Raw genomic sequence first — 11060 nt, forward strand, 5'->3', positions numbered from 1 at the left:
CGCAGCTCCCCGCCAGCCCCCGCTGGCAGCCCGCTGCCCTCACTCACCCTCAGAGATGAGCTGGAGCTCTTCCTTCCTCCCCCTCAGGTACCGCCCGGCCGTCCCTGGGAACACAGAGCCTGTCAGGCCCGGCGGCACAGCTCCCTGCCAGCGGCGCTGCCAGCCCTGTGCCCACACGGCCTCCTGGCCCGGCTCGTGGCTCACCCATGAACCTGACGGCCGCCTCTCGCAGGGGCTCCTGTGGGCTCTGCAGGTAGGGCAGGGCCCGGCGCAGGTGCTCGGCCACGCTGCTGCTGTCCTCTGCCAGCTGCAGAGAGCGGCAGGAGGGAAGGGTTGGCCCCGCAGCCCCGCCGGGCCGGGGCTCCATGGGCACCCGGCTCGGGCCGCAGGAGCCTGGAGCAGAGCCCGCGCGGCCTCGGGCTGCAGCAGCGGGCAGGGGCACAGCTGCCAGCCCGCACACCGAGCACCGCGCTCAGGGGGCTTCTCCAGGCTGGGGCTGCGGCTTCCCGGCCCTCCTTACCAGGCACTCGGTGAACTTCCATGGCTTCTGGTTCTTCAGCAGCTTTTCGAGATCCCTCTGCTTCAGGAACTCGGCCGCACAAAGCAGCGTTTCCTGAGAAGCCTGGAGAGCAGCAGAGACGCGGAGATGGCCCCACAGCCCAGGGCACAGGACCCATCCCTGTGCCAGGGCCAGCAGGAGGCTGCAGCCTGCGAGGTGCCAGGGCAGGGGCAGCCCAGCCCCTGCCAGGGGAACAGCAGCAGCTGCCGAGTCCTCACCTCTGCCACTCGCTGGTTCTCATCATGGCAGTGGAAGGAGAGTGGCAGCAGGCTCTGGCGCACGTGTGCCTTCAGGGCCTTTTTTTCCTCCTCCGGAAAACGATCCAGCATGTCTCGGAAGATAAACATGGAGCTCAACTGCACCTGGCTATCCTCCTGTATGAAAGGAAGGAAGAAAGACCTCAGCGTCAGCTGCTTCAGGCCCACCTGGGCACAGCCTGTAAGTGCACAGGGCACAAAGTGTGCGGGTAGCACCCGCTGGCCGTGGCTGGAGGCGCAGAGCCTTACGTTGTCAAAGAGTGGCAGGAGCGCCTCAGCCAGCTGCAGGGCGAGGGTGCTGGTCATTGGGGCCTCTTTGCAGAGAAATACAGCTCTGAGGAGAACCGTGGTCATCCTGAGCATGACGCCGTCATTTTCCTGCAGGAGCTCCACGAGCCTTTCATGCAGGCTCCACATCCTTCTGGCCATCTACTTGTGGAACACAAGTGTGTGAAACACCATCCTGCTGCCACAGGGCCCAGGGGCCAAAGGCCTGTGCCAAAGCACTCGGGCAGCTGCAGCAGGAGGCAGGAGAGCTGGCAGCAGCTGCCTCAGTGCCCCAAGGCCAGCCGAGCCCCAGGGACCGCCTTCCTCAGCCCCACGCTGGCAGCACGGCTTCAGCCCCTGCGCTCTTCTCACCGAGGCACTGGTGGTGCCGAGCACCATGAGGCCTCTGAGTGCCAAGCGACGCCTCCCCCTGCACTCGCTCTGCAGGTTCTTTGACAAGAACTCCAGGACGCTGTCACGGCATTCACTCAGGTTCAGGCGCTCCAGGACCTGAAAGGCACAGGGCAGTGACGGGGGAGCGGCCGGCGGGAGCCCAGAACCGCACAGGGCCGGGCCCAGGCAGCAGCACAGGGCGCGGGCTCCGTCCCAGGCACTGCGGCCAAGAGAGGGCAGAGAGCCGGGAGGCAGCTCAGCGAGGCAGCGCTGGCCTTCAGGCTCACCTCCACAAGGAACGCCAGGGCGGCCAAATCCCGGCATGGCGTGTCTTTGCTGAGCAGCCCGAGCAGCTGGAATGCAATCGCGGAACACACGGCTTCGGATGCACGGTGCATTTCTCTGACAGGAGGAAATAGGAGCCAAACCCTGAGCCAGCGGGGGCAAACCTCTCCCAGGACTGACTCACAGAGGTCTGGCCTTTCTCCACCACCCTGCAAGGGGCAGCTGAGCCCTCTGGGAGGTTGCTGCTCTTGGGCACGCTCCTCTCCCAGCCTTTTGCAGCCTCCTTGGCCGTCCCTTGGTGACAAGGGCTTCTGGCCCACGGCCATGGGGACTGTGTGGGGCACCTCGGGCACAGGGCACACATGCCGGGGACAGCTGGGGAGCAGGGGGTCTCACCTGGCCAGCACGCCCACAGCACAGTGGTGGGTGTCAGCACAGAGCAGTGTGTCCCAGCCACGCTTGTCTTCCATGGCCACCACCACATCCTCACAGTGCAGTCGGCAGAGCAGGGCCTTCAGGGTCTGCTCTGCAAAGCTGTGTGCAGAGCAAAGCCCAGGTCACGCTGGGGGCACTGGCCCCTGCCCAGGGATGTGGCAAGGACAGGAGGACTGGCATGGAGCACCTGCTGGGGTTGGAGGTAAGGCCGTGTTGCTGCTGGCATCCCTTCCAGAAGGTATCGACCTCCTCTGGCATATCCAGAGTGCTGAAGGGCACTTGGAAGAGCAGATGCACAAAGAGGCAGGGGAAACACACGGTGACTACATGTGGCACACAGGGCAGCTGGAGGATCTTCCACATCACCACGGTTGCCTGCAAAGGACAGAGCAGCCCGAGACAGCGCTCAGTGCCGAGGTGTCCGTGTGGCAGGGCCCAGTACGGGAGGGAGAGGCCCGGAGAGACGAAGGGGGAGCACCGAAGGGGGAGCACCGGGCCTGGTGGCCCTAAAGCTGTCCCAAGGCCAGGTTTCAGCCCAGCGCCTGAGGCAGGGAGACGCCGTGGGGGAGGGAGGATGGAGAGCTGCTGGAGAGGTGGCCTTGGGGCCAGCAAAGGCAGAAACTCACAGCCAGGGCAAGGACAGCCGTGTGGTCCCCATCGGAGGTGCACGTGCTGTGCTCTGGCCAGCTCCCCAGCACCTCGAGGAGTACGAGCATGGCCGGCTCTGCAGTCCTGGGCGTGCACATGATGCTCTTCCACATGGCCAAAGCAGCTCTGTGGGGTCAGAGCTCTGTCTCAGAGGAGTCTGGGACACAGCAGCGTGGCCTGGGTGGCAGCGGGGAGCTGAGCTGCTCTGCCAGCCCTGCCTCTGCCCACTGCCCCTCCCTGGCAGCACGCAGGCAACCCAGCCCTGTGGGGACTGGCCCCTGAGGGGCAGGGGGGAAGCATGGCAGCACACTGGGGGGCTGGCAGGGGCCAGGGCTGGCAAAGGGAGCAGCCAGAGGGCCCTGGAATTTTCTGTTGGTCAGACACCTGGGACAGGCTGTACAGGGTCAAGGGCTGCTGAGCCTTGTGGACACGTGGGCCCCGTACCTGTCACACACTGGGGCCACACGCAGGAGAGCCATCACCACGTCACAGGGCTGTGCCTCTGTCAGATCCAGAAGGGGCCTGTACAGATTGTACTCAGGAAACTCATTGGCCACCAGCCACTGGTGGATGTACCTCACCATGGCGGGCACCTGGAGAAGGCAGGGGAGACTTGGAAAGCTGCCAGAGGAAGGAATGTGCCCAGCTGCCCCAGAGAAGTGCTTCCCTTGCCACCACACTGCCATGGCCTCAAAGGCTTCCAGGGAGCAGCAGGCGTGGCTTGGGAGGCCACGCAACTGCTGGGAGGAGAAAAGCCAGGTCACAGGCTGCTCACTTGCTTTGGGCTGGAAGGACCCTCCTCCACAAGCATATCCAGCAGGGCAGCACTGGTCTTGGTTTTGAAGATGGGAGAGTACGCTCTGACCACAGTGCCCAGGACGCTGCTCTCTTCCTCCCGAATCCTCTTCATGAATTTGCAAACCATCTGTAGCAGAAGGGCAAGAAGCCCGGGATGTTGCATGGAGTGCTCCGAGCCCAGTGCTGGGCTGAGCAGTGCCAGCAGGCCCAGCCCAGGTGGGGATGGCTGCAGGTACCTGCGCTGTTCTGCGGAAGCGGCCACGGGTGCGTTCCTGCTCTTGTGTGCGCTGCACGGCTGCACCTGGCAAAGAGCGAGCGCAGCCCGAGGTGAGGGGCTGCGGGAGAGGCCGGAGAACACAGCCCAGCCCTGCGCTGCCCAGGCAGGGACAGCCCCGCAACGCCCCAGGGCATGGAGCACGGCTGTGGGGTGTCTGCCCAGCCCCTATTCCATCCTGTCCATGGGCATGGCCCCAGGGGATGGGATGGCATGGCATGGCATGGCATGGCATGGCATGGCATGGCATGGCATGGCATGGCATGGCATGGCATGGCATGGCATGGCATGGCATGGGGCCAAGCTGGCTGCAGGCACCAGCCCTGTGGCCCAGCTCTGCCACTCACCCTTCTGCAGTGGCTGGAACTGCTCCACCTCTTCAGGCTGCTGTGCTGGGGCAGCTCCAGGGCCTTCTTTCTCCTCCTTCCCCCAGGCCAGCTTGGGCACGCTCGCAGGTCTGTGCTCTGCGTCACTGCCTGCATTCATGGCTACTTGCAGAAGGTGAAAAGGAAAAGGTCCGAGTCAGCAAGTGCTGCAGTCGTGCCTTGAGGGCACCTGCAAGAGTGAAGTCTTGGCAAGGCTAGAGGACAGCGAGTCCTGCACTCTGGTCTTGGGGGCTCCAGCCACAAGGACAGGAGACTCCTGTCAAGGACGCTGCAAAGCAAATGCCACGGTTTGCCCTCGAGGGCAGCTGCAGAAGAGATGCCTCGGGAAGGCCAGGGGTCACCAAGTGCTCTGGTCTGGCCACAAGCCCACCTGCAGGAGTAATACCTCGGGAAATCTCCAAGTCAGCAAGGAACGAGTGGCTGTGCCAAGGCTCCTTACAGCACCGCTCTCTCCGTCCTGTCTCGTCGCGTGCACAGAGTACTGTGGAATGGCCTTGTCACTTCCAACACCTATGCCACAGCATGTCACAAAGGGCCCTTGGATACCCTGTCCAAGCTTGTGGCTTGTGGCTTGAGCTTGTGGCGCAGATAGAAATAGTATTAAGGTGTGACAGGGACCACTGGGCTGTCTGGGTGTGAATTAGTATACGTTTATAGTCTAAGGCTCAAGCCACTTTAAGGAAAAGGTAAACATTGTTAGCCTTGCAATCAGAGTGCCTTTGTTTCTGTAAACTATGTAGAAGCTTATATAAACTACCATCTTATCTCGAATAAACTGAGAACATTTGATTAACCACATTGGTTCAGATCTGCGTTTGTCTTGTCCAGTTTCCCGTTTTCCTGAGATTCCCTGGCTTTTGGTGTGCACTGGGGGCTGTGCTCCGTCCTACAGGGGCTGATGGTAGCAGCACCTGGAGCAGCTGGTGGCAACACTTGGTGCGTGTCAGATGTTGTTGCTCCTTCCCAGAATGATTTTTTCATGGAAGGGATTAGCAGCAGCACAGAAACACCAACAGCCACTCAACTTCACAGGACAAAGAGAATCTACCGAAACACTGTCATGTTTCCTTGTGATTTTGGTGACAGAGACAGGGAATGGGGACAGGGACCAGGAATGGGGACAGGGAATAGGACTGGGAATGGGGACAGGGACAGGGAATACGGTACAGGGATCGAGAATGGGGTCCGGATTGGTGTGGGAGCAGGACGGGAACGGGACAGGGGGGACATGGGAACAGGCAGGGGCAAGGGGAGTATGGAAGGGGAGTAAGGAATGGGGCAGCCACTGCAGGGAGATGAGACATTGGGATGGGGGCACATGGGGACAGTTCCAGGGCAGGGGGTCCTTGACCAGCTGCCCAGAACCTCCACCAGGGTCTCCCAGTGCAACTGGAGCCGCTCAGCCTGGGGTGCCCAAAGCCCTGAGCAACTCCCAGGTCCCTCCCAGGAACCCTCAAGTCCCTCAAACCCAGCATCCCCCACATCCCCTGCAAGATCCCCCCCATGTCCCCATCCTTGTCTTAGCTCAACATGTTTATCGGCAGTGTCACAGCGGGGCAGCTCTCAGTGTCCCCAGCAGGTCACAGTGTCCAGTGCAGCCCGTGCCAGCGGTCACTGCGCACACGGGGCAGGCTGGGCTGGACAGGGGACGGGGCAGAAACGCTGCCCCGGGACTGGGGTCTCCCCCTGCCTCTGGGGCACCTTGGGCAGGGCACGGGGCTGCTGCTGGGCCAGGGGGACAGGCCGTGCCCCCTGTCCCCTGCTGCTGGGCCAGGGGGACAGGCTGTGCCCCCTGACAGCTGCCCAGGCCCCTCTGATGCCTGTCCCACGTTCCTGTGGCTCCTGTCCCCACCACTCCCCACCACCTTCACTCCCCCCTTCAAAGCCCCACTCAACCCCCTCACAGTGACCTCTGGAAAGAAAGAATGAATGAAGGATAGGAAGTGTTGTCTGTTCACCCTGGCTGGATGTCAGGCACCCACCAAAGCTGCTCTCTGACTCCCCTCCAGAGATGGACAGGAGAGAGAAAACAGAATGAAGGCTTCATGGGTTGAGTTAAGGACTGGGACAGATCACTCAGCAAATGCCATCATGGGCAAAACATTTTCAAAATTGGAGATATTAATGGAATTTATTGCTATCTGGATCAGGGCAGGATAGTGAGAAGTAAAACAAAGCTTTAAAAACACCTTCTGCCCTTCCCTCCCTCATTCCCAGCTCTACCTCCCCCCGCAGTGGGTGCAGGGAGACAGGGAATGGGGGCTCTGGTCAGTTCATCCCCTGTTGTTTCTCCTGCTGCTCAGGGAGAGGAGTCGTTCCCTGCTGTGCCAGGGGTCCCTCCTGGAGACACTTCTCCATGAACTTCTCCACAGTGAGTTCATCCCACGGACAGCAGTTCTCCACAAACTGCTGCAGCGTGGCTCGCTCCTCCATGGGCTCACAGGTCCTGGCAGGGCCCTGCTCCAGCGTGGGCTCCTCTCCAGGGGTTTGCAGGTCCCTGCCAGCTCCCTGCTCCAGCACAGGTTTCTCACGGGGTCGCAGCCTCCGCTCAGGCATCCCCCTGCTCTGGCACGGGCTCCTGCAGGCGCTGCAGGTGCATCTCTGCCCTCCGTGCCCTCCATGGGCTGCAGGGCCCAGCTGCCTCACCAGGGACTGCCCAGGGAATCTCAGGGCAATCAGCTCCAGCAGCTGGAGCAGCTCCTGCCCCTCCTGCGCTGGGGCCGGGCAGGGGTGCCCGAGGCGCGGCGCAGCATCGGCCCCGCTGAGGGCATCGCGGTTCCCCCGCAGCACAGCGGCGCCCCTGTGCCCCTGGAGCTGGCGCTGCTGTGGATGGTGTCGTGCCCCGGCTTCCACAGCATCGTGCGGCTCCTGGGCTGGTTCGAGCTGCCCGACGGCTTCGCGCTGGTCACGGAGCGTCCGCAGCGCTGCCAGGACCTCTGGTACTCGCTGGCCGAGCGGGGGTTCCTGACGGAGCCCGTGGCGCGGGGGCTGTTCCGCCAGGGGCTGGAGGCCGTGCGGCGCTGCTCCAGCCGCGGCGTCCTGCACCGCGACATCAGGGCCCAGAACATCCTCGTCAACCTGGCCACGGGCGAGGCGAAGCTCATTGACTTCGGGTGCGGCACGATCCTCCAGGACACCTTCTACACACGGATGTCAGGTGAGCCCAATGCTGGGGTCCAGCCAGGCAGCAGAGGTTCCCCCTTTGCTGGCAGAGGGGGAAGAGGGAGGGGGAAATCTTCTTCAGCCGGCTGCAGCCAAGTTACTTTTCAGCAGGGCAGGGCTGGCTGTTGCGGAACGGGAGCTGGCTGGGAGGGAGGAAGGGAGGGAGCAGCATCAGCCTGATGAGCTGTGCCTGTGTCCCATACAGCCCACTGGAGTGGATCCTCTTTGGCTGCTACCACGGCCGGCCAGCCACCATCTGGTCCCTGGGCATCCTGCTCTATGACATGGTCTGTGGGCACCTTCCTTTCCACACAAACGAGGACATCGTCCGGAGCCAGCTCTTCTTCCCTCCCCGGGTGTCTCAAGGTGGGGATGTACCTTCAAGGCTCGGGAGGAAGAATGGGGCTGGGAGGGGGCAGCTGGCACATAAGTGCCCTGCTCCTGCAGCTAGTGAGGAGGCTGATCTCCTGGGCTTAGCTGGAGGAGGTGGCACGTGTGCCTCTGTGCTGCTCTCATCCGGAAGGGAGGATCGACGGAAAGCTTTTGGCTGCAGCTCTGAGCACTTCTAGTGTGGCCTGGGCACCGAGGAATGTGGGAGAGCGTGGACAGGAACCTTGTCCCACTGAGCGGCCGTGTCTGGTTTGTCACTGCAGAGTGCCAGTGCCTCATCAGGTGGTGTTTATCCATGGACCCCACAGACAGGCCCTCACTGGAAGACCTTTTTGAGCATTCTTGGCTGCAGGAGCCCTGCCTGGCCCAAGAGACAGCAGAGATCCATCGCTCTGCTCAGTAGGATCCAGGAGCCCAGCAAGTACCAGCTGCATGCGTCTTGTGGCACTCCAAGAAAACACCGTAGCGTTTCCCTGTGGCCACAGCATGTAGGAGAGAGCGCAGCCGGGGAGATGTTTCTGCTGGTCCCAGCGAGCTTTGGAGGGAGCGGCTCAGTGCTCCCTGTCCTGTTGGAGAAGCGGTGGCAGTGCGGTGAAGGTGCCATAGACTGGAACAGGGGAAACATCCCCCTGCAGCTCAATGGCATCGTGATGTCCCCGCAAGCCGAGGCACAGCTGGCATGTTCTTCTGGAGCACCACGTGCAGCTGGGAACACCATCCTGGAGCTGGCCGCTGGCGGGGCAAAGCCTTTTGGCTTTGGCTGCAGCCCCTTCCTGGAGGACACACTCTGAGCCCCGATGAAATCAAGATGAGTCCCCAGCCGGCGCAGGGGCAGGGGATGCTTGTGCTTCCAGGCATGGCGGGGCTCGGCCTGGCCGTGCTCGTGCTTCCAGGCATGGCGGGGCTCGGCCTGGCCGTGCTCGTGCTTCATTTAATTAGATGGGTTTCATTAACAGAGGAAATAAGTGAAAGGAAGACTTCTGTGTCATGTTAATCCTTTTGTGTCCTTTCTCAGCCACAGATAGCACTTGGCAGGGGGGTTAAAGCAATGTGAAAGATGCAGCACCAGCTCCAGTTGCAGGCCCATGGACATGAATGAACGCCAGCCTTTTCCCATGGGAAACAACACTCACCCCCCAGTTTCCTGATGTCAGTTTGTAAGAGGCATTTGGCACTGCCAGGGCAGCCCGAGTTGTAGGTGGTGGCAGGTTGGGTCTGGGAGACATCCTGCACCATTTGGAATTTGAGGAGTGCACTTGGCTCCTTGACTCCTCATTGTGTCACCACACGCAGGAGCCCAGAGCTCCTGCAGAAACCATCACAGCGCTCAGTGGGAGCAGACTTGTGTCCAGTCCTCACATAGAGCTGTGGTGTCCAGCATCCGCCTCATTGGAACGAGGAACTGTTCCAGCCTTTTAGAAGGACCAAAAGAGGTTTGGCCTTCAGATGAGCTCCTTCCCAGCTCTTGATTTGCTGCCCTTGGTAAGCTGCTGCTTGTGGCAACACTTGTTTTACAGCTGACAGCCCTCTCTGCTGGCCAGCAGCCATTGCAGGAGCTTCTGCTAGTGACATTGAATCTTTCAGATAATCCTAAGGAAAGCTCAGGGCAAAACCTGTCAAAAGAACATTGCCAGGGTGATGCTTTTAACATTAAATCTTTCCTCCGTGCTCCATGCCATGCACAGTAAATATTTGAGGAAGCAAATTTGCTGCTCTAGAAATTCTTCAAAACAGTAATTAAACCACAACAGAACACAATTTTTGGATGTGACAGGATTCTCATTTTAATTCATTGTGCGGAAAACTTCAGGAGCACTGCTTGTGAGCTGGGTGTCTAACCTAAGTGACCTTGCCACCAAGAATTTAGAAAAGTGGGGAGAAATGGAATCACTACCACAAGGATCTGCATTGTGATTCTCCCACAGGCCTGAGGACATGACCCACTTCCACTGGGCCGTGGCTTTTTACCCTACATCAAAACTTCATGTTTCAGATTGTGGTGGTGAATCTCCCCGGCCTTGTCAGGCCTCACAGTGATTTGAGAAAGGCTTGTCAGGCCTCGGCCTTGCTGAACAGCCCCTGGACCCAGCTCCTCTGGAGCTTTTCAGAAACATTGAGTGCTCCAGGAACTTGTGCTGTCTAATGAGATCCTGGGGTGTTCTGTGAACAGCCTTGGAAACCACTTTTCTGGCCTCAGTGGCACGACATCCTTCTTCTCCCACTTTCAAAGGCAGGCTGCTGACCCAAAGTGCAGCCATGGTGAAGCATTTTATTTTATAATCAGCGCTCCAAAAGGAGGCCCTTGGAGCTCTCCTGGAGCACAGCGGCTGCCAGCAGCAGCCTCCCTCTGCGTGGGGCCTCTCAGAGCCAGCGAGCTCGCAGGTTTGCTGCTCTGGCAGGATCACCCATCAACAATGGATCCTGGGCCAACAGCCCCACTCCTGGAGGCTCCAGCTGACCTGGAGTTAAGCTTGAGTGCTCTTAAGCTTTTAGGTGGTATTCCTTTGGATCCTTGCTCTTTCTGTCCCCTTCTCAAATGCACACAAACACACACACACACACACACACACACACGTATAGTTCTCAGTACATTTCTTGTTTGATTGACTGTATTTTGTTACTTTTTTTCCTTGTTGTGCATTAATGGACTAGTAAGTAATAGTGTGAGTGCTGCCATTGAATTTTGTTGAGCTGTTGCTCAATATTCAATCTGGCTTTTACTGAACCTTGCCAAAGAATTTTTAAGCAATCTCATCACTTGTTTGTAACAAGCCTTGGGAGCATGAGGTGCAGGGTTGACACTGGAAAGCAGGAGAGTCATTCCAAAGTGACGAGTGTAACTGTTCATTTTATTACTCTTCTATTTATTTCACTCTAACAAGACAAGCCAAGCTTTTATTGGAGGCAGAATGTGTGTGGGATGTACTGCAGTATTATCCCATAACTGTGGTCTGAATGGCACCCAGGCTGGAGTGTAAAAAGATTTGAGGAACCCTTGTCACTTGTTATTGGACTCACAGTCCAATCATCCTTCTGCAAACAGGTTGCAAACAACACAGTTGGACTGCTGTCCTGGGTAAATATACATACAGATGATTTTTCCAAAGCAGTGCATCTTTTCTCATTTCCTCTTCATACCTATGAAATTGTGATTAAAAACACCCGTGAGCCAGATCTGTGTCACGTTGCAAAGGAGCAAAGCTTTG

General features: G+C 59.2%; 1 pseudogene; it reads left to right on the forward strand.

Moving 5' to 3' along the window:
- The first annotated feature begins 886 nt into the window (after positions 1–886).
- LOC100230104 (serine/threonine-protein kinase pim-1-like) lies at positions 887–8645 on the forward strand (annotated as a pseudogene).
- The last annotated feature ends 2415 nt before the right edge of the window (positions 8646–11060 follow it).

The sequence above is a fragment of the Taeniopygia guttata genome, chromosome 35, assembly GCF_048771995.1.
Source record: "Taeniopygia guttata chromosome 35, bTaeGut7.mat, whole genome shotgun sequence".
Lineage (NCBI taxonomy): Eukaryota > Metazoa > Chordata > Aves > Passeriformes > Estrildidae > Taeniopygia > Taeniopygia guttata.